Source organism: Danio rerio, chromosome 9 (assembly GCF_049306965.1).
Source record: "Danio rerio strain Tuebingen ecotype United States chromosome 9, GRCz12tu, whole genome shotgun sequence".
Taxonomy (NCBI): Eukaryota; Metazoa; Chordata; class Actinopteri; order Cypriniformes; family Danionidae; genus Danio; species Danio rerio.
In genome coordinates this window covers 57,745,572-57,768,936 of record NC_133184.1, presented here as the reverse complement: position 1 = coordinate 57,768,936, position 23,365 = coordinate 57,745,572, and the positions used below count along the sequence as shown (strand labels likewise).

At 34.6% G+C, this 23,365-nt stretch overlaps 1 protein-coding gene across 1 annotated transcript in view; it reads right to left on the bottom strand.

Moving 5' to 3' along the window:
- Positions 1–23,365, bottom strand: part of mxra5b (matrix-remodelling associated 5b) — a 99,780-nt gene that overhangs the window by 71,959 nt on the left and 4,456 nt on the right. The gene's annotated exons all lie outside the window — the stretch shown is intronic.

Sequence of the window (23,365 nt, the reverse complement as noted above, 5' to 3'; positions counted from 1 at the left end):
TTCATACAGAGAGTGAACTAGAATTATAATGTATTAAATTTATATATATATTTTTTTAAATCTCGATTTCTCGATTTAATATAAATTAAATCTTCATAATGTAAATTCGAATCGAAAAAATAAGTAAATAAAAAATTTGCCCAGCCCTAAGCTGCACACACACACACACACACACACACACACACACACACACACACACACACACACACACACACACACACCTCAACTTTACCTCATGACAATCTGGGCCATTAAAACATTCCAAACATGTGAACGTACAGCAGAACATTATATGATGAGTTAAATCAAGTTAATTAAGTTCATCAATTAAATTTCTCATAGTTTTTCCCATGATATGATATTCTTCTTCAGCCACAGAAGTGAACACTTGATCACAGTCTACATCAGGTGAAATAGAAGCATTTCAGAGAAGCGCATCTGGATTCTGCACTTTATCTACATATGTGTTTAGCAGCTGCTCCCAAAGAGATTTACAAATGAGAATAAAGCATGCACCGATCATCAATGTAGAAGTCTTCATGTCAGAACAGAAGTCTGCATAAAGCTGAAGTCAGATTTATTAGCCCTCCTGTAACAGTTTAATTATTGTAAAGATATTTGCAGTCCTATTAAACAAAGATGTTTCCTTTTAACATTTTTAAACGTAATAAATGTAATAACTAATTTCTAAGAATGTCGACAGCCCATAATATTAAGACTAATTATTCTGCAAGATAGTATATTATTACAATTTAATGGCTTAACTAGGTTAATTAAGCAACTTATTGGACAACAGTGTTTTTTTCTTTAGACAATTGGGAAAAAATGAAGGGGGCTAATGATATTGACCTTAAAAATAGTTTAACATTCCAGCCATATAAAACAAAGAAATATATAGAAAAACATTGCACATAAAAACAGCAAAGAAAAATGTTAACACTTTCATTAAAACTGCACACACACATACAGTCACTGGCCACTTGGTCAGTTGGACCCACTTTTGCCTTCAGAACTGCCTTAATCCTTCATGTCAGAGATTCAACAAGCTACTGGAAATATTCCTCAGAGATTTTGCTCCATATTGTCATGATAGCATCACACAGTTGCTGCAGATTTGTCGGCTGCACATCCATGATGCCAATTTCCTGTTCCACCACATCCCAAAGCTGCTATATTGGATTGAGCTCTGGTGACTGTGGAGGCCATTTGAGTAGAGTGAACTCATCGTCATGTTCAAGAAACCAGTCTGAGATGATTGAGCTTTATGACATGCTGCGTTATCCTGCTGGAAGTAGCATCAGAAGATGGAGACACTGTGCTCATAAAGGGATGGACATGGTCAGCAGCAATACTCAGGTAGGCTGTGGCGTTGATGCTCAATTGGTACTAATGGACCCAAAGAAAATCTCCCCCACACCATTACACCACCACCACCAGCCTGAACCGCTGATACAAGGCAGGATGATCCATGCTTTCATGTTGTTGAGGCCAAATTGTGAGCCGAGCATCCGAATGTGTCAGCAGAAATGGAGACTCAGAGCAGCAACGTTTCTCCAATCTTCTATTGTCCAGTTTTGGTGAGTCTGTGTGAATTGTAGCCTCAGTTTCCTTTTCTTAGCTGACAGGAGCGGCACCCGGTGTGCTCTTCTGCTGCTGTAGCCCATCCGCCTCAAGGTTGGACGTGTTGTGTGTTCAGAGATGCTCTTCTGCAGAGCTCGGTTGTAACGAGTGCTTATTTGAGTTACTGTTGCCTTTCTATCAGCTGGAACCAGTCTGGCCATTCTCCTCTGACCTAATCAACAAGGCATTTGCACCCACAGAATTCACAGCAGGACAAATAATTTCGACTTCAACTTTATATCACATAAAAAGTAACAAGTAAAACACATTCAACATGATTACACAACATCAAAAGACAATTATCCCGACTCTATACACTAAAATGTACAATTTCGCCTTCAACAGTGCCTGCTCTGCTGAAACAGAAGCTCATTCCTGCTCGATGTGAAATTACACTTATTAAATCACAATGCTGCCAATCTGCACGGCCTATAACCACACATCACTATAGTACTAAACCACAAGCTGTTTCTGGAGTTAAATGATTTATGAGTAGCGTAAAGCATGGAGATGTCCAGTTTGAACAGTGTCGGCTGTAGATTTGATGCCGGAGAAGGGAAAGGTGAGGGTTAATGGCTGAATCGCCTCTACAAAACAAACTCTCCAGGAAGGAACCGCTCCGGGGTGCAAGTGGACACGTGAAAAGTGAGCTGCTAATGAGAAACAAATGCTAGCAGAAGCTGGGATTAACTACCTGCAAATGCAGAGGTGTTTGACTGGCATGAGCTGGCTTTAAGCACTTTCAGCGGTCAGAAATGAGGCTTGCATGAAGAGTTTAGATATGGTTTATTCTTCTAAAGTATGCATGTATGGTGCTGATGGATCATGGTTTGAGGGATTTGAGCTCTTATTAATTTTAGGATTGTTTTCCAACATTTTATGGTCAAACTTTACCATGGTATTTTTATGTGCATTCTCACCACACAAACTGAAGAAATGGTGGTGGAAATCTAGTTAATTTTCTTTGTAGAGGAGAAGTTTGTTGGCTCATTGATTGTCACATCAGCAACTCATGGCTGTTTCATGGCAAGACCAATACAGATGAAAAACATTACAAAATCCTAAATGGCAACTTCAAAAATCAATAAGAAACAATTTAAAAAGATTACATTTTACATTTAAATATGCAATATTTTCTATCTTCAATATATGAATAATCACTTAACGTTCTTCCTGGATGAAGCATGCATGAAAGATCTCCCAGCTTTAAAATTTGAAAGAAAATGTTTAGGTAAAACTCAAACCTAATCTTGTTATTAAGTATTATTTTGCATAAACTAACAAAAAAGATACCGTGCTTTTAGGATTGTTTATTTTTAAAAACACAATCCAAGGATTTAGAAGCTTCTGAAGATAATCTCAAACAGGGTTGGGTACTGAAATGTAACTGTATGCACTGGACCGAATCAGCATTTGAATTTGTGGCACTGGTGCATCAACAAGGACATAAGAAGCATCAAGGGGTGCATCAAAGGCACACAAAGGTGCGCGTTGAGTCACACCATCTCATAACATTTCATTCTAAACCACTTTTAGGGTTACGGACCATGTCAGTGATGTTAGGCGTTTGTTCTTCTTGCTTTGTGAAGGCACACACGTATGCAACGCACACAGTACAGTGCATTCAGTGAGCGACTGCCTTTATATTAATCAACATACGATCAAATTCATCAAATTTGCTTAAACCAAGCGTTCTGAAGTCTGGCTGTATTTTACAAGCAATGGTTCTGACACAGCAACCTGAAGCATATGCTTTGCAGAAGTTGCATATAAGGGGGGAAACATGTCAAACTTAATGAAACATTTGAGGGCGCATGGAATCATCTTAAAGGCAGAGGAATGCACTGTCCGGGACAGCTTGAAATCATCAGGCAATTTTATGGAGTATGTTTACATGGACACCAATACACTGGTTTTAATATGATAAAAACAATACTCTGATTAGGAGTATACCATGTAAACAGTGATTTTTGATTAGCTTAGAGGACCACAGGTACCCAGGTCATGAAATGCGGAGGTTTCTTCTTTCCACTCAAATTCCATTAAAACTACACTCTTCCACCAGTCCTTATTAGGCATAGGTCGGTATAAGATTCTGACGATATGGTAACCTTGGATGAACGCATCATGGTTTCACGGTATTGTGACTACTGCTCTAAATTAAGTTCTTTTTCTGTCTGGGTAAAAAACAAAAACTTCTTCCCCCGTTGAACACAATATATTTTATTTTGTGAAAGATTTATAATAGTTTGGAGCAGTAAACATGTAAAGCTAAATAATTCAAACAAATCATTGACTTCTGCTGTCTCCATTAGTTTCAAAAACACTGATTTCTTTACAATTTAAAATGGCATGTTTGGATATCTGCTGGAGATTTTATTGTCCTAAATTTTTTTTTTTTTTTTTAAGTAAATAAAATTCTTACATATACCTTATCAAAGGTATTACAGAAAATGTTGGCGGTTTTAAAACTGTGACTTATCCAAACCAGGATATATCTTGAAAATGGTTAGTTAATCATATTATTGTCTTATTCAGATTAGGGCAAATCATTAGATTACTGATGTCCAAATAAACAGTCACAAGCCCCAACCCTAGAAAAAAAGGTGTTCCCATGATTTTGAGGACAATTTTCCACAGGTTAGTAGTAAGCTAATGTAATGTTAATTGCATAATGCAAAATAGAAATTATTGTTAACAAACAAATGATCAAAAAAAAACAATGCAATTCTAATATATAAAACATGAACTGATGTATACTTTGAACTTTTATTATATTCTCTAATAATGAAAACACTTATTATTCTGACCAGCTGTTAATTGCTCTAAATGAAAATATTTTATGTATTTAAAATCTGAAAGAAATGTTATCAGAAAACCATTTAAAAGAATATAATACATATTCATATTTTACCTAAAACCATGCCTAATAAAAACATCAAATCTAAAAACACTGAATTTTAAATTTGCATCTTATTTTTTCATTTTCTATATACATTTACAGAAAGTCAGATATTATTAGCACCCCTTTTATTTTTTTATATTTCCTAAACGATGTATATGAGAGAAAGGAAATGTTCACAGTAGGTCTGATAATATTTTTTTCTTCTGGAGAAGAAAAATTATTTTATTTTTTTATTTTTATTTAATTTTATTTTATTTCGGCTAGAATAAAAGCAGTTTTTAATTTTTTACAAACCAATTTAAGGTCAATATCATTAGCCTCTTTAAGCTATATATACATATATATATATATATGGCTGATTCCAGCGTTATGGACGTGACATTTGCAGAAAAAAAATGAAACGTATATACTCGGAGAATGTATATGTTAACAGTATATTGAAATATCTGTTTATATTTTTATTACCCCTTAACCATGGAGTTTAGGCATCAAAAAAATATCAGTCTATGCAGGTGTTTTATGTTTAAAATGACGGCAAAATGAATGCGTTACGGACGTGACAAAAAAAAGACATGAGTTTTGTGAGTTGACATACTTGGTTAAAATTCTGTGAATAAAAATGCAGAAGCCAAAAATATATATAACAGTCAAAAGTATAAGGGTTGGCTCTGCATGGGACATTTATAATTCATTTTATTTAGTTTTTCATTTTTGCATTAATGAGGGAAAACTATCGTTACGGACGTGACTTGTCTTCGTTACGGACGTGACTGCTCTGAAATTGACAGTTGACACATTATGAAAATCAGATAAATGCTTTCAAAACTTGACAAAAGACCTATTTGTGGATATCTGTTGGGTGTGTAAACCAATAAACTTTAACCTCTGAGACATCTGAATGGTAAGGTTGCACAATTAATCAAACTTAAATAGATATCACCTTGTTATATTTAATTCGTATTATGGCATGTGTGTTGTTAAAGGTTAACGCACGTTCGAATGTTCAAAACTCAATTCGGAAACAGTGGTGCATGCTAACATGGTGCTTTTATTCTCTGGATAATATAGAATTGATAATAAACATAATCAGCTATAATAGGCCTATGTTTATTGGGCTCCTTTCCAGACAAACTTGAATTGAATCATAGCCCGACTGTTAGTGCGCAAGACCGTGTCTACGTGGCGAATATTCAAAATCTAGTTGTGTCACAGTTATGGCAATATTATATTTGACAAAGTTTATTTTAGATTATTCTAGTTAATGTGTTAGTTGATTGAATAAATAGTTTAATTTGTCCACTCGCGCTTGCTTTCTTTTTCTCGTCGGCAGTCACTTCAGGACAGGTTGAAAAAATTTAAACAGAGGACCATGATGAGAGAGAAAACTTTATTATGAAAGGTTTTGTGAAAAATAGTCATTGGTTGTAGGCATGTACGATGGATGACTATAATGTTTATATTTTTAGGCTATAGTTTATAACCGATTGTGTAAAATATTGAATGACATTACAGCTGCAGGTGCTATCTATTTACTAACAAATTAAATACTCCTATAATGTAGTTAAAGCTTAGATCAATATCAAGATTTTATTCTTATTTTGCCGCCTGTAAAATAATTTTAATAAGCACTCAAGCACATTTGCCGGGTGCTGGAAATCTTTGAAAATGTTTTCATTTTAATGTAGGCTATAGCCTATTTTCCAGCTTTGAAAGTGCTTAGATTTTGGATAAAGGGCTTGGAAAATTAATTGTGTCGCTATGATAATTTATCTTTATAAATAGTTATTTAATTAATAAAATAATAAAAAAAACATATTTATGCTCTGCATGAAATGAAAACTCCGCTGTGGCCTGTGCAAGTGCCTGCAGCCTGACCCACGGCGTGCGCATTTTGAGCAATGGGAAAAGACCAAATGCATGGAGGTTATTGATTTTGCGCCCTGCATGCGCGCCTCGCGTTTTGCCATTGTCCGCTTTGTGAGCTCCAGAGGAAAAGCACGTTACCTCAGTGGCGTCTTTCATTCTTCAATAAAATGAAAGCTGAGGCGGGGTTTCCTTTGAGGTGACAAAGTGTGTTGTCAAGATACGGCGAACTTTTTAATAACGGAGTAGAGACTTGTGGTCGCTCTTTTAAGTTGTATGACTTTACAAATCTTGAATTTCATAATATTATTTAAAAATTAAATTATGACAACATTGACAACAACACTAGCGCACAATAGACCAGCTGATTCAGTTGTTACTAGTGACATACAAAAGAGCACCAAGCTCCTTTTTTCTTGTCAATATAAAATGCATTGCGGAGCGCCTCACGTCTCTGGAATGAAAAAGCGCGTTCGTTGTGATCGGCCTCTATGAGCAACACATATTTGTTAACTCGCAGAACAGTAACACGTGCAAACACACGTGCTTACAGATGTATTTTGCCAAAGAAGCAAAATGAAAGAAGGATATTCTGGCCACAGTTTGACACAGGAGTTGACGAACCAGCGCTGATGCTGCCTGGAGCCGCGTCATAAACTCAACTAGGTATATTGATGATTTAGTGCAGACTAACCAACAAACCATTTTTTTTTCCATTTGGAAAATAACAGTTATTATTAGTTCTTATATACATTTTAAATAGCCTACATAGCCTAATCTACAAATCAAACAAAGCCAAATATTTTAGGATAACTTCGCACCAAACTGATGCTTTCATTTTACAGTTTATAAAACATGTATGCAAATTAACACAGTATCACATGTAAATAACAAAATTGTTATATCCTTAGCCTATATTTAACAAAAAGTATAGGTTCAAAGCCTTATGGTTCATTGTCATTATCTTTCACTATACTCAGCGCGCGCGCGCACATGAACCGCAAGTAAGACAGATGAAATAGGCTAATAAATCATAATTAAGACATAATCTTTAAACTAATGACTTCTATTAAAAATGTTAACAGGTTTTGTAATATTATAACAGCGGAGCATTAATTGAATGCATTTTTTCCGTAAAGCAATCTATTGAGCTAACCTAATATTTTTTTAATTGACGGAAGAAAAAAAAAAACACGATTGGACAAACAGCCTATGCCGATTCTTAAAAAGCATTCAGTCAATGTTTTCGTTTTGTAATCTTAATTTGTCATTTAAGTAAAAAGGTTTAGAGCAGGATTTATTTTATTATTTTTGTTAGTTTATTCAGTTTTTCTGTGCTGCTAAAAAACACTGCAGGTGCGTGAAGATGCTCCTTCTGTATGCTGTTCGCATGTTAAAATAACCTAAATCAGTATTTTAAAATGCAATATTTAATGTGTCAGACAAAATAGGCACGTCAATTTTTTTTTATTAAATAATATTTTGATATTAATCTGTTAACGGTTAATATCGCTTAAGGAGCGGTTGTTGGTTGGCAAAATGAATCGAAATCAGCATTCCTAGTTTGGCATAAATTGTATCTTAACTATTTGATCTATTATTTGACGGTCAGTTACCCTATCTACAAAAGAAACAAGAAGTGCTTCAACACAAGGTGCTGCATCGCCAAAACACCAAGATTATGGCATGTAAAATGTTCTCTTTATTAAACATTTATTTTTGAAATGTTACTAAAATGGTTTATAGCTAACTGAAATGTTCAGTTCTTGATATAACATATGGATGTTATGTAATGTAAGTCAGTAATTGTAATGCAGCATCATAATGAACAAATATGCGCTAGTCATTGGCTTATATTAATAAGGAGTTCAAAAATGGTCACGTCCGTAACGCAAAATTGTAGTTGTTTAAAGCAAAGACCTGAGATGAGTTGGCGATCATAATTAGTATGAACATATTTTGGCTTTGTATAAAAAGTTTCATTTTATTTGTTATAATATTTATTCCACAATATAAACTTTTTCATTAATTCGTTACGGACGTGACACGTGACCGAAGCTGCGTGATGTCTTAAATATGTAGCTCATAAATCAAAAGGGCAGTAATGTTATGAAAAAGTAAGGGTAATTATTTATACTACAGACTCCAATGCTTCTGCAGAATGATTACTGTTAACATAAAGCATGGAAAAGGTGAGTCTTTAATCCCTTTTTCTAAAGCACGAAATGCGGTTGGATTATTATGAAATTTACCATTGGCACAATCCTCATATTTCATGGATAAACAAACCAATTTCCTCAAAAATTCAACAAGAGCACATCATTACAATAAAATATAGACCTTAATGAGCAAATTTAAATAGGTTTTGTTATTTTGGTCAAAAGTTTATTTTTTCATGATAAGGTTGACATTTTCATGGAATTGACCATATATATATATATATATATATATATATATATATATATATATATATATATATATATATATATATATATATATATATATATGTATGTATGTATGTATGTATGTATATTTTTTTATAATCTGCAGAAAAATGCCTAATTACCCTAACCTGCCTAGTTAACCTAATTACCCTAGTGAAGCCTTTAAAATGTCACTTTAAGCTGAATACTAGTGTCTTGAAGAATATCTAGTCTAATATTATTAACTGTCATCATGACAAAGAGAAAATAAATCAGTTATTACAGATGAGATATTAAAACTATTATGATTAGAAATGTGTTGAAAAAAATTGCTTTCCGTTAAACGGGGATTAGAGAAAAAAAATAAATGGGGGCGAATAATGTACGGAGGATCAAATTTTTGACTTCAACTGTTTATAAAGACTTTATATTAAGTTTAAAGTTCATCAAATAACAATTATTAAATCACAACATAAACTAATAATGAAGACAGTGTGTTGAGGTCTTTTTCCTGCAGAGCTGCAAGTCAAACGCTGCAGCATCTGAAGCAGAAATGAAGATGGGAGTTCTTTAATGCAGGATGGCAGTGAACTTCACTTGTGGTCTGACCTGTCATCATATCCCGCAGCGGCCCTTAAAACATTCCACAACCACACAGCATTATATTCCAGCACCAAAACCACAGGCTGGACCGCCGAGGGTTAAACACACTCCACCGCAGAGCTCATTAAGATGCACATCAGAGACGCAGCCCACCTCATAAATCCAGCACAAACACCACGTCAGAAAGCCAAAACCCTGATCTCCTGCGTTTCAGGAAACAACAGGTCATTACTGACCAACAGGGGGGACAGACAGAGACGGACGCGTTACTGACACCAGCGTCTGATGTTCCTGCGCTGAAAATGAGCTGATAGCTGTGTATTATAACTGCACTATTTAGAGATTTGAGAATTAAAATGTGGTTCATGACCATTTCATAAGAGATCTACAGGTTTGATGAAGTGGTTTTAACAGAGACAAAGAAAAACTAAGTATAATTAAAGTACGCTTCTGTTTATGGCTGCATGATATTGCAGTTTTCCCGCAATATGCATTGTTAATAATATTGTAAATATAATTGCACAATTCAATTCATGTTTATTTGTTTAGCACTTTTATAATGTAGATTGTGCCAAAGCAGCTACACATAGAAGTTCTAGTAGATTGAAACCGTGTCAGTCCAGTCACAAGATGACTATTTGGAAAGAATTTATAACTGTACATTGATTGGGATCATTTTAAGGGGAGTGAATCTGCATCAAATATACAGAAATCTAATTTATATTAGAGCTGCACGATTCTGGCTAAAATGAGAATCACAATTTTCTCACGATTCTGTAGATGTAAAATGAAGCTTAATATGAGATTGTTTTTTTCTTAAACATATGGTAAAACCACAATATTAATATTATGTGTAGGTCTACTGGTTTCTAAAAATAATTGTATTACTTGTAATAATTCTGATGTTGAATTGTGTTTGAGATTTAGGCCTACGCTTGCAATCTGTCATTGACAACATTTAGGCCATTAGATTAGATCAATCTGTTATTAGACCATTTGATTCACTGGTAAAATCAACATTATATAGGCTGGAGGAGTTATACTGACACTGTAAACATTTATTTTCATGCACAGCTGTGTTGTTCGCTATGAAAAGAAAAAACATATCAAACGTTTGCAGTCATAACTCTAAAATGCGATATGATTATTGAAAGGATGTGAGCTTTCGGTTTCATTTTCACTGCTAAGTGCTGTTCATACTTTCAAACACGGCTCTCAAACGATCCCTCTTTGCCACAAACTGAATATTATTTACAACTTTATAACCTGTTACTCACAGCATAAGCAGGTTCTGTTCACTAAAGTAGACGCGCGCATGTCTATCATTAGTAGAGCGCCCACGCGCCCGCACAATCAGCAGCTCACGTCATGTGTGATTTCCAGTCCGCGAATACAGCATTATATGAAGACAAATATGACATTAACATTATTATCTTAATCCAGCATTTCTACGATTCTGTCAATCATATTTTCAAATAAAAAACAAATGTTGCACACATACTGTTTGCTATATGGAGTGCAAATACTTTGAAGCTCAATATCTCAAAACCATTCAGAACGCAGACAGAATCTTATAATTCCAAGGTAATGATATGTGTGAGAATTAACAATATTAATAGCCTACTCATATAAATTTTTATTATTATATTAAAATTATATATTATAATTATATATTATTATAAATAAATAAATATATAAATAAATATAAAAAATAAATAAATAAATAAATTAATTAATAAATTAATTAATTAATAAATTAATTAATAAATAAATTTATATATATATATATATATATATATATATATATATAAATCATAATACATAATTATAATATAATAATAAAAATATAAATATTTTTTAATTGCTGATAAAATAGCTTTTGCAAGTTATTTAGTGAAAAATAACATTATCGAAATACAGTAATGGATATTTTTCTAGCATCGTGCATCTATATTTTGTTTACCTTAAAACGCAAACAAAAAAGATTGGCATTACAAAAAAAATCATATTAATGTGATGTTGAATGTAATTGTGGTGAATCCACTCCAGTAAACCGTCATGCCATTATAAAATCACCGCATTTAAGATCTGGTTTGTTTAATCATCTGTCTGATTGATATTTGATATAAAGCGGGTTTCAGACAAGATACAGTATGAAGCACTGAATTCAATTGACTCTTTGCTAAGCCACGCCCAAAAACCGCCATCCACCAATCGTGGCTTAGCAACTGTAGCTACGCGCAGGGGCTCTGTCAAGCTTTCGAGCGAGTGCATATGGATTGTGCAAATCAGATACCCGGTCTCCTTAAAGTTTGGACGGGATGGTGGAATTTTTTCTCTTTTCAAAACCTAAAACCCAAGAGGAGAAATCCCAGCATGGATTAAGCTGTGTAAGGGAGCGCTAAAGGAGCGGAGATAAGTTGGTTTTGTTTTGATATTCCTGACACATTCAGTGATAGACAAACGGCAATAACTCACACACCTCTCACCCTAAACAGATCTAAACTGTGCTTCCTACAAAAACACAAAGCTGGTGATGTTTCACAGCTGTCTTATTCCTTTTTTTTACTTGATATTGTGAATAATGCTCCGTTCAAGCTTTCGCCATAACGTTAGTAACGTAGTCATACTAATAGCGAATAGGTCATAATGACACAAAGCTATTGATCCGAAAAATATGAATCTGCGAATCTGTTTCTAACTTTACTGAACTTCATATTTCCATCTATTTCAAGCTACGAATATTTGAAATTACAAATCAACAGAACAAAACCGAGATATGAACACAAACTGAGCAGCTGCGATCAATATACTTCACCAGCAGCTGTTTTTCAGTCATTTATAAAGAGCACACACACACTGACAATAATAGATAACTTACTGTATATTGTTATGGGTCAATGATGCTAATATTTGGCACAAATCCATCAGTTTCCCTTTCTGGCTGTTTTTTCTATGAATGAACTATGTAAAAGCACTGTCGTGTGTTTCCTCGTCGGTTAGTAAGGCTATATTTCATTGCACAACAATTAGTCTCAGGCTTTTTGGCTAAAAATAGAGAAATCACGATTATTTTTAAATGTCACCTCTCCTGCTGTGCATGAGCTAAGCTGCTGAATGGCTAGCGTATGAGGCGGCTAGGCTAAGCTAGCATCAATTTTGATTTAATTATTCTCTAATCGGTTGCCTATTATATGGTGAATATACCCCTGTAATGTATACTGCAGTCCTTTTTTGTCTGGCTTTCTCAGATATCTCACCTTTCACCAAAAATGACATTACATCCCTGGCGATGTCTAAAACCGGCGCACACACATTAAAAAAGCTGTGCCAGGCACGAAAGCTTAACAGGCGTAGCAACAGTAACTAAGGAGGGCGGGGCTTAGCGAAGGGTCCATTCCATTGTTCTTATGGACATTATATGACATATATGGACATTTATTTTACTGCAGTATTTTCAAGAGTTTCAACTTGTCTGCTTCTCCTGACAGCGCTTGTTTAAAAGGCTTTTCATCTCATTTTAAACTTAAACAACTAAATTAATGCTTCAGTCTATTCAGCTGATTATATTTTAATCAAATTACATTATAAATGCTGTAAATAGAACCTAATCAATTGAAAATGGTCACATAAATCAGTGGCTGAAAAACATTTGCCGTGCACAAAGCCCACTGAGAGCAATAAAGAAAGCTTAGCTAGACCGTTTACAGCACATTCTCCACACACCCTTTCAGATCTAACACAGTTGCACAAGTGAGATCATTCTTCATACTTCATATGACTTCAGTCAGAGAAATATCAATACAGAACCACATCATCACAGCATGAGCTAAAGACTGAATCTGTGATTGTGCAAACTCAGACCTGACAGCAGGACAAGTCTTATACGCAAAAGTATTTCTGCAGCTCTGCAGTTGCTGTTTGTCTGTAAAGGAGAAGAGCAGCTGAATAAATGACAAGCAGACGACACTAAATGAGGAGTTACAGTATGAGCAAAAGTGGTCAAACTTTGAGAAACGTCAGTAAAAGCATACAAATGAGCTGCTTTTATTATAAAATACAGGTTTCTGAAGAATTATGTAATTCTGAAGACTATTGTTATGATGTATTGGGTATATGCAAAGCTAGTGCTTCTTCCCATACTGATAAACTATGGTGACCTGTTTTTCTGAGTTTTTTTTCCATTTTATATGCTTCCTTTCACGGCATCGCTGTTGTAATGTAATTAAAATACAATCAGTTAAACAGACTTTGGCATTCATGTACTTGCTCAAGCGTAAAACGAGACAAAAAGCTGTTTACTCGCACGCGCCTGTCAGAATCAGCAGGTTAGTGCAGAAGCTCCACTGAATATACTGGGGTAAAGTAAATGCTCATATTATAAAGACATGGCGGGGAAATGTAATTTAATCCAGTGCTTCTTGTACAATCTTTGACCCACTTCATGTCGGATATCACTCAGCCAGTGGAGGTCACTGATTTTTAAAGAAAACAGACCTTAAATGTGCAGATTTTGCAATAGCATTCAGTTCACCGGAAGCCCTTAACCCAGGTTACTGGCAAATTAAAAGTCCTATTAGCATGCTTCAGCATATACCCTATTGCACCAAACATATTGCAATAAACAATATTATTTTAAGACCAATTTATGCCACTCATATAATGCCAGAATGACAATTTAATATCATTGCAATGCAAGTGCACTCTTCTGACGAACACATCATATTTTATTCTTAAGAATATTTCATTTTATTAGTCATTTTATCAGTTTAATAATAAGACACTGGAATTAAAATGCAAAAAACCAATATCCTAAATAAATAATAATAATAATAATAAATATTAACAAAAAGTGCAAGATAAAGAGTAACAGAGGCAGTGGTATCTGCTACCAGATCTATTTTCAGCTGTCAGACACCAACGTGAGAATATACCATAGTAATTTAAAGTAAATACTCAGGGTTCGCACAATTCCTGGTAGCCCTCAGGCAGGCATTTTTTAGTTTTTGGTAGCCAGAATATAAATTTAATCCCAAACAGAAAAAAAAAAAAATTATTAAATAAAAACAAAAACATTAGTGCTGTCAATCGATTAAAAAAATAAACAAGTTAATCACACTTTTTGGGAAAATTAAAATCGCGATTTATCGCATTTAAAAGACTGAAACTTGTAATTGTGGCTTTCAGCACGCATGATCGCGTTCATCAAAGTTTCTTAGCGTTCTTAAGTATGGCTGTATTTCACAAGGATTCTGACAACGCGGAGCATACACTTTCATTGCGTTTAATGAGGAAACACGTTAAACTTAATGAAACGTAGAAGTGCTTATGCTGAAAGGTCTTTGACAGCTCGCGACTTCACCACAGATTGATTCACATAAGACATCAATTCTCCGATTTTAATATGATTAAGATAAGACTCTTATTAAAAGTCTACTGCGTAAGCAGCCATTTGATGACCTTAAAGGAACACAGAGTCACGAAATGCGGAGGTTTTTCTTTCCGTTCACCATGCAGTATCAAATTATATTAAAACAGAAGTCAAAGTTAAAAATGAAACACACGAAATTGCATGAAACTCTGGAAAGCCTGGTGAGCCAGGCTTGTTTTATACTGAAACTTGCTTTCAAAAAGTTGTTCCTTGATCTTATTCTTATTTCTTGCATGTTGAACACACGTCCACCACAACAGGAGGTAAAAAAAAAAAAAAAAACCTGCATTAACTGCGTTAATTTTTTTAACACGTTTATTATTTCAAATTAATGGCATGCGTTAACGCACTAATTTTGACAGCACTAATATTTACTAAATAAAAAAAAGATATAATGGCATTTTGTTATAGGCTATATATTCAACTTTAAATAACCAAAATTGCAACATTTAAAAATAAAAATTAAATATCCAAAATCTGATGTTTCAGGTTATTTTTTGCAACAATAAAGACATTCCAATACGTTACAGAGTAGTTCTATATATGCATAATGTTATGTAGGAGGTAGTTGGTAATATTCTGGTTTTCACCTTTATCATCAACAAGTGGATTTATTGCTGCAGTATCAGCAGCACAGCACATACACAATTATCCACTGTGTGAGAAAATTAAGGAACTGAAAAATATTTTTTCCGACTGGCCCAGCAGGCCAGATAGATTTTGGCCTTGATACTACAGTGTTCAACCATACTGACACCTTCAATAGAGACTTTAATAATTACCCTAACTTGCCTAGTTAACCTAATTAACCTAGTTAAGCCTTTAAATGTCACTTTAAGCTATAGAAGTGTCTTGAAGAATATCTAGTCTAATATTTTTTACTGTCATCATGGCAAAGAGAAAAGAAATTAGAAATTGTGCATAAAGAGTATTATGTTCAGAAATGTGCTGAAAAAAACTCTCCATTGAAAAGAAATTGAGGGAAAAATTAACAGGGCTAATAATGCTGACTTCAACTGCATATTGCATCAGCAGAAATGATTGAGGTCATGTCCATATGTTGTGCGATACGTCCATATATTGAATATTGTGACAGGCCTGCCGCATACCGAAGATTAATGAAATTAATAAATCAAATTTTACGACACTTACATAGAAATGAATTATTTTCCATTTTAATATTTCCACATTTAACCACTTCTAAACAAACAGGTGAATAACATGGCTTGCTATCTTTTTTTTTGCATCCGTTAAGTTACTTTTGTGTTAAATTCCTCATTTATGTAAAATTGTACAATCCACATTAATGATAAATAAGGATTTTAATACAAAGAAACACAAAGCAACGCCAAACAAACAAAGCAACGGCAAACAAACAAACCAACACCAAACAAACAAACCAATGCCAAACAAACCAACCAACGCCAAACAAACAAACCAATGCAAAACAAACAAACCAACACCAAAAAACCAACACCAAACAAACAAACCAACGCCAAACAAACCAACGCAAAACAAACCAACGCCAAACAAACCAACGCAAAACAAACTAATGCCAAACAAACCAACGCCAAACAAACAAACCAATGCCAAACAAACAAACCAATGCAAAACAAACCAACGCCAAACAAACCAACGCCAAACAAACCAATGCCAAACAAACAAACCAACGCCAAACAAACCAACGCCAAACAAACAAACGCCAAACAAACAAACCAACGCCTAACAAACAAACCAATGCAAAACAAACAAACCAACGCCAAACAAACCAATGCCAAACAAACAAACCAACACCAAAAAACCAACACCAAACAAACAAACCAACGCCAAACAAACCAACGCAAAACAAACCAACGCCAAACAAACCAACGCCAAACAAACCAACGCCAAACAAACCAACGCAAAACAAACTAATGCCAAACAAACCAACGCCAAACAAACAAACCAATGCAAAACAAACAAACCAATGCCAAACAAACAAACCAATGCAAAACAAACCAACGCCAAACAAACCAACGCCAAACAAACCAATGCCAAACAAACCAATGCCAAACAAACCAACGCCAAACAAACCAACGCCAAACAAACCAACGCCAAACAAACCAACGCCAAACAAACCAACGCCAAACAAACAAACCAACGCCAAACAAACAAACCAATGCAAAACAAAAAAACCAACGCCAAACAAACAAACCAATGCAAAACAAACAAAGTAACGCCAAACAAACAAACCAACGCAAAACAAACAAAGCAACACCAAACAAACAAACCAATGCAAAACAAATGGTTTGTTTGGCAATTAAACCAATAGCAAACAAACAAAACAAAAAGCAAACCATGTTATTCAACCTGATTGTTTTTGATGATTTCAGGTTGATAAACCGAGTAGAAGTGAAATTCATTTTATTTTATTATTACTTTGTTTAAACAAATAATTTGTGAAATAAACAGTGCTTATACATTTTTCAAAACCTCATTGCATTATCTAGCATGCCATCACATATTGCATTTTTTCCCCCAACGTCGCTCATGATGATAAAAACAGTTTAAAAGCGTTTAACAGTGATCCACCTTTTCCTGCTGACCCTCCAGAGGACAAATGTGTGTCAGTGTGTCAGCTTTTCCTCTCTCAGACACGTCTGCTTTGTGTCACACAGCATAAATAATGTCAAGACGAGTCTGGCTGAGCCTGAACTTCCCAGAGACTCTGCTAATCTAATGCTGGCAGACGGCACCAATGACCTAAACTGGAAAAGTGCAAAGGGTGTGACTGGAAAAGTCAAAGGTTGTCCAGCACGTGTTCATGAGTCATCCTGATCACTTCTAATGATCTGCTGCACAACACATCAGGCTTCTGCTCAAGTGCTCTTATTTCAAAAATAAATTAAATTGAATATTTGAGCATTAAAATTTGGCCATCATTGCTTTTCAAATCAATTCAACAAAAGTAAACCCTATAAAAACCTAAAGCCTCCATCGCAACTTGTCAGAGTTATGAACTCAATTGTATTACAGAAAATGGTTTTTATTTATATCTACAGTGCTCAGCATGAATTAGTTCACCCCTCACAGATCTTACTTTTAAATACTTTTAATAGGATGCTTTAAAATAAGATATGCATGTATATACATTAGGCCCTAATGCCAGCAATTGTATGCACTCGCACAAACGCTCCCTCACTTATTTTGTGGTTGCATAGATAAAATTTCAGGCACATATGCAACCAAAACGGTCGCAATGTTCAGCCCTATATTGCCACAATATTGTGATGATACATGATATTGTTGCCTTTGGTGATTTCCTGAAGATAAATACCAAAAAATAACGCAACTGGAATAACTACAGCAGTCTGCATTGATGATCATTGAAGAGATTGGGGTGACGTATGATGACGTGTGCAGGTGTTATAGTGCTGTCGCATTTCTTGGGGGTAAATTTAAAGCCCTTCCCCTTCACACTCACACTCAAGGGCCAAGGGGAAGGGGTGGGGGTAAAAAAAAATAGAACTAGGATTGGGCCTAGATCAGTCAGTGCCAAAGTTAAAACTGGAACCAGTTAAAAAAATAATTATAATTTAACAGTGCATAGATGTGTGCATCTCAATGAATATGTTAGGAAAAGCCATATAATAACAATTTTAGAAAGAGGAAAAAATCTAGAGGAATTATGAAATTTGCAATTATTTTTGGATATCAAAGTACATATTTTTATTTATCAATTCACAACAAATGTGATATGCTGAGACGTTAATATGATCAGACTGAAGTCGGACAGCAACACCTCATGACAAAAATGTAAGTATGAGGTCTGTAAACATCAAAAGCTATGTGACGCTGTAATAATATCTTGTCAGATAAACAACATAAATGTGTATCTTTTTACAGTACCCATTTTATTAGTAGATGGCATCATGGACAGTTAAAAATGCATGTCACGTCATTCACCCCTATATTATTATATAAATATATAATTATATATGAATATCACAGGATCATAAATGGTGAGAAGCAAGCAACATCTCCAGGTTCTTTGAAAACCAGACCAAAAAAAAAGTTAGGTGCACTTTTGTCTATAGTTTAAGCAAAGCTGCAACTATTTTATTTATGTTAAAACCGCTTGACTGGATGGCTGACATAATTAATTTTTATTTCTATATATTTTTCTGCTTTTTAAAATTGGTTTTACTGTTTCAGCTGACAGCAAACACTGAATGTTTATTAATGAATAATATTTTGAAAGGAAAAAAAAAAAAAAAGTAAAAGTATTGATTTAGTATCGATATTGTGAATTTAGGTATCGTATCGAAATCAAAATTTTGGTATCGTGCAACACTACTTTTCTCTCAACTTTAAAGCAAGCTTGCAGGCCAAAGCATTTTAGATATGCATAAAATGTCATATTGACAATCAAATTAATAAAATATACAGTAAATGAATAATAAATGACAATTAAAAAAATTATAATAATTATAAGATTAAAATGTGCACATTTAAATATAAAACAAATGTGTTAATTAACCAATATTAGGGCTGTACATATATTTTGCAGCCAGTTTCGACGGTATCTCAATGCAGTCTTTATGATGCACGATGAGATTCATCTTTACTCTATGCTTCTCTCACTCTGTGAAGTCAGTCAGCTGTAAAGCCAAGTAAGAGTAGGCTTAATTAAAAGGGTAATGCAAAATCGCATACCATTAACGACAAATTTAGAAAGCAAAAGCCAAATCCTGGACCTGGACAGAAACCCCAGCCGGACGCATTTAAGTCCCAAAAAGGCAAATCTCTGTGAGTCTGCATAACACGCGAGACTGTCTGTGGGAGTGTTGACAGGTCTCACACAAACAGAAGATAACAGGTAAACGAGAGAAGATTTCCCACTACTTAATTGATCGCAGGTGTTAGCTTATATTGGGCGGATACAAAAAAAATAAAAATAAATAAAATAAAAAATAAATAAATAAATATATATATATATATATATATATATATATATATATATATAAAAAATAAATATATATATATATATATATATATATATATATATATATATATATAAAAAATAAATATATATATATATATATATATATATTTATATATATATATATATTTATTTATATATATATATATATATATATATATATATATATATATATATATATATATATATATATATATATATTTATTTTATTATATATATTATATTTATATATTTATTTATTATTTATTTAATTAACCTACCATAAGGGGCCGCCCAAGACTGATAAAGTACATACATTTGTTATTTTTTAAAACTGACCTTTGTGTCTGAAAAAAAAATCACAAGGGAAAGATTAAGCGCTGTAGTATAAGATATGCTTGGTTTTAAATTCTGTGGGAAAAAATACGCTTCTACAGTGCACAGACGTGGGGTCTGCAACATCATACGGCAACATTTACACTGAGTCGGATCTTCTTAAATCCATGAACTCAGCAACAAAACAAGCGTTCAGGACGAGAGTCTCTTTAAAGCTCTCCAAACCCGTGCAGCATTTGTCTTGGCTTATGAGGGAATCTCCTGAATGACCAGAGGATATTGACTGCTGGAGGCCAAGACTTCAAAGCGCAGCCTAATTTATAGCGCCTGAGACTGGCGGCTTGTGTTTCTGCTGCTTGAAGGACAGGGTTAGTAACCTCGAACTGCACCGATCTCAGAGAAAGTAAGTTTTTGAGCTGCATGACCTTTCACAGCAATAAAGCACTTAAACACTCCAGAAGGATCCGTCATCAGACGCTCATACACAGGGACGACCCAGACTAGCAGTCACATGGGAAAATCACATCTAAAATGTATAAATCACTTCCACGTCATGACATTCACAGAAAAACATCCTGTATTTGAAGCTCAAAATGAGAATTTATAGATTTATAGGTGCACGTTCAAGATTGAAGCATATTAGTATTATTATTATTTTAAATGTATTGATGCATTTGGGATTGATAAACTTCATTTGATTCAACAGGTTCGTTTTTTACACATTTATGAAAGATTGCATCGTTTATGAATTATTATATCATTCCATTTAATTTTAAAGCTTTTACTTATTTTGCAAAAATACTGAATAAATCTGTTTATTATAAAAAAAATACTGTCAAAATTGTTTGAAGGTTGAAATAAATAAATAATTTTTGCTCATGTTTATTGGAAACTAAGTCAGTTTATCAGTAATATAGACCATTTCAATGTGGTGATGTTATTAGTCCATGAATATTTCCAGCTTGTAATCAAACTACTTTTTTTTTTACTTTAACAAGAAGTGATTCAACCATAACTTAAAGTTAAAACAGCTATCAGGATTTTATTTAATCAACGCTTGGCTCTTTTTGGATTCTTGGAAGATATAGAAATTAAACATGTAAATACCTTACAGGGCTCAACAATAAGGACTGCCTGATGGCCCGGGGCCAGTGTAAGAGACACTCGGGACAGTAGACAAGATCATTACTGGCCTGATTGGGCCAGCGCTGCCTTGTAACTAAAGTTTAATTGGGTTGCGCAGGGTTTAACACTAAGGATTTTTTTTTTACTGGCCCAATCGGGCCAGTGGTTCTGATTTTTACTTGCCCTGCCAAAATATTTCACTGGTCCCACCAAAAAAAGTAGTTAATAACTATATCTTAGCCACATATTTTAAATAATGTGTCAGAAGCCAAACATAACTTCAGCATAACTTTTCTTCAAATACAACTGACAATTTAAAAAAATACAACTGTTATGTAAATAAATTGGGAAATATAAATATTGTAGGCTTAAATTATAGAGAGAAATAACAGATAACCTAATATATTGATATTCAATATTCAACTTTGATCATTCTTTTCAGGTGTCAGTGCAGAAATGAACAAAACAATAGGCCTAATGCAAAATACTACAAGATTAAAATATGGAAACACGATCAGATTGCAATTTCTTTCAGTTTCCTTAACAGATAAACAGCTCTCAGTAATATTTCAGCATGCTTTCACTTTCATGAAATGCACATTTGCTGGTAGGAATGACATTAGGCCCTCCTCGTAATTCTCTTTTCATATAGCCATGACTATTACACAACCATAATACACAAAGAGCCTGGGTCTTTAGTTCGTTAGATTATTTTGGCTCTCATTACAAATGATCTCAGACTGATTGTTTTGGCGTGAATCTGAGAGTGATTGCGGGATTCACATCCATGCTAGAACCATGCTAACTGGGCAAGTAAAATAGGTTACAAAACAAACGTTTAGGTTTGAAAGCATCCTGTTTGCACGCAATTGACAGTCACAGCCAAATTAAACTTTAGTGATAAGGCAGCACATGTCCGATCGGGCCACTAACAATCCTGACTACTGTCCCGAGCATCCCGCACGCTGGCCCCGGGCCATCGGGCAGTCCTTATTGTTGAGCCCTGTTGCGACAGCGCGACTATTTGTCAATTGCATGCAAATACAGCTTAAAATTGAGAAACAGTTTGTTCTTTTAAGCCTTTAAATCAGTGGTCACCAAACTTGCTCCTGGAGGGCCGGTGTCCTGCAGATTTTAGCTCCAACCCTAATCAAACACACCTGAACAAGCTAATCAAGCTCTTACTAGGTATACTTGAAGCATTCAGGCAGGTGTGTTGAGGCAAGTTGGAGCTGAACCCTGCAGGGACACCGGCCCTCCAGGACTAGGATTGGTGACCCCTGCTTTAAATGCTTCTTTCTCTGTGATGTCGTTAACACTATATTGCTTTTCAGTTGCTCTTATCTGATTGAATGTTGTGAGCACGTTATTTTTGTCTGTAACTTGATAACAAACAGTAAAGCAAAGAGACGGCAACATGGTAGCAACATCAAAATATGAGGCTAATAACTTGGAAGCTGACATTTATGTGGGTACAACACATCGACTGGGACAGGGGATCAGTGATGCCGGCTCAGCATCGTGTTGTCTATTGGCGATGGACGATGACATCTCTATTTGCCCAACCGAGTCACAGTTATGCATTACATTAACTTTATTTTTAAATGCATGAACGTTTTTTATGCAAATCTACATAAGTCTTGAATGTAGGCCTAACCTTGTTATGAATGTTGACTCAGGCTTTGTTATCCTGCATTTTCTACTTAATTATTTTTAGGGAAACCTTTTAGGATGCACATCATCATATGTGACCACATGCCCTGCAGAAATGGCAGCATACAAAACCACACATTATTTCCAGGCTAAAAACACAATATTTTCTTGTTAAGATCAACATTTTTACTAGAATTAATTAAATAAATAAGTATTCACTAGAGTAAAAAGTATGACAACGATCCCAGTCTCCTGTTTAGTAACGTCTGAAGTGAGTGGAGGCTATCAGACTCGGATAAGAGCAGCACTTTGAGCAAACTCAGGAGATGATAGCTCCTGTGCTAAGTGTGTCTGCTCACAGGAAAGAGTAAACGGTGGAAAGCTTAACTTCCTTCCTGCTTCACTGTCCTGCCAAGAAAAGACCAGCAGCCAATAAAAACACAAAC